Here is a 2,214-nt window from a genome sequence, read left to right as displayed (position 1 = left end):
TGAATTGCTGGAGGATTTTGGGGGAATATCGGGCTGGTTTAGGGCTTATCCAGCCCTCGGGGGCTACTTATCCCCGGGCACCGCGGTCGGCAGGCTCCGTCCTCTGGCTGTTTCTCTCGCCGAAGGTAAAACCCCGCCGGTTTCGGCCTCCCGGAGGTGGAAGGCGTGCTGCCCGCAGGGTGTCCCGGCTGTGCTGTGTCCCTGGAGCCGGCTCAGCCAGCCCCCGCAGCCCCGTTATCCCTCCCCTGCAGGAGGGGACAGGAGTGACGTTGGCCCCGCTGATCCCACCGGGAAAAGTCCGGAGCGAGCCGAGGCTGGCGGGCACAGACGGGAAGAGCCATCACCGGCCCCGGGCGCAAGGGTAAGGACAGCACCCCTGGAGCTGTGGGGTGAAAAGGGAAGGAGCTGGGTGCAGAGCGAGGCGAAAAGCAGACGGGTTTGGCGCGCAGCTGAGCTGGAGGTTGGGGTGGGGAGAGGAGCCCTGGGATGCTCCAGCGCTGGGATTTTCCCTGGCTGGTGATCCACAGGTTTGGGTGATGGTGGGGAAGTAGAGAGGGGTGAAAAACAGGAAGGGAAAAACCTTGTGGAGGAATTTTTGGTGGAATTTGCGGCCCAGTTTTGGGGTATTTCCAGTGGTGGTGCAGCTGCCAACAGCTGGAAGGGGGACACTTCTCTGGGCTTTCTTTAAAATAACCCTGACAGCTGGAGGAGCAGGGCAGGGAAACGACGCAAATCAAATTAATCGAGCCCAATTTTCATTTTTGAAGCGCTGGGTTTGGAACGGGGGTCAGGCCTGGCACCTTCCAGCGGGGAGGGAATCGCTGACACAGGGATGCCGCGGCCGCGGCGCCTGCGGTCCAGGGGGGCTCTTGTTTTTCAAAAGGCTTTTGTCAACCCGGCCGCTGCTGTTTTGGGGATGATTTTGGGCCCACGATGGCTCAGCAGCTTCAGCACAATGAGTCTGTTTGCTCAGCCGCCGGCCGGAGGGGCTGCGGGGTGGGGGACGGGTGGGGGAATCTCATCCCCGTGCTCCTGAGCTTCGTATCGGGGTGCGGGGAATGAGAGGGGGAATTTGGGGAGCTGGGAGGGTTTGTTTGCACCACGACGCCCACTCTCCCCACTTATCAAAAGTATGGAATAAGGTAAAAATGTACAATAGTGCAGGAAATCAGAGAATCCTGGAATGGTGTGGTTGGGAGGGACCTCAAAAACCAGCCAGTCCAACCCCCTGTTATGGGCAGGGACACCTTCCACTGGAATGTATTAACCATGTATTATCTACTTAAATCAACATCATATAAAAAGTAGGTATATATATATATATATGTATAAATACATAAAAATATAATAAAATAACACTTAATAATATAATAATAATATATACATACTATATACATATATATACATATTATATACATATTTACATATATATTATAATAATATATACAATAATATATAACACACAACATTATCTATTATTATGTATTATGTGTTCTCTATTAGAAATCATTGGTTATTGATCACATATTGTTATATATTCCATATTATATAAGTAGTAACCTAACAATAAATGAATATATAGATAAATGATAAAATACGTAATATATATAAATATGTAATATGTAATATATAATAGATCATATATCATATATATCATATATCACATATCATATAAAAATAAATAGTATAATATTATATAATAATACATAGATAAATGATTAAATACATAATATGTAGAGATAATATATCAATAAATGATGTAATATGTAATATATCTAGACAAAAGCCAGTGAGGTTAGCTCAGCTGGTGGCAGCACGGTGCTGATAACACGAAGTTTGGGGGTTCGATCCCTCCACGTGCCACTCACAGAATCACAGAACGAACCAGGTCGGAAAAGACCTTGGAGATCACCAAGTCCAACCTGTGACCTAACACCTCCTCGTCAGCTAAACCGCTGGCGGGCTGGACTTGATCCTTGCGGGTCCCTTCCAACCCAGAGGATTCCGTGAGGTGAAATACATGAACAAAACGCACAGAGCCGCACAGATCCGCGACTCCGTCAGAGTCTCGTTAGAGTTCCACCAGCCCGGGGCCGGGATCGCCGCCCTCACCGTGCCCCGTTGTGCCCGTTCCGCAGGTGGGGCAGGATGCGGCCCCTGGACCACGCCTGGTGCTGGGTGGTGATGCTGCTGCTCGCCCTCTTCAGCGACGTG

The sequence above is a fragment of the Corvus brachyrhynchos genome, unplaced genomic scaffold (genome assembly GCF_000691975.1).
Source record: "Corvus brachyrhynchos isolate BGI_N302 unplaced genomic scaffold, ASM69197v1 scaffold119, whole genome shotgun sequence".
NCBI lineage: Eukaryota > Metazoa > Chordata > Aves > Passeriformes > Corvidae > Corvus > Corvus brachyrhynchos.
Note: the sequence above shows the minus strand (reverse complement) of the source record.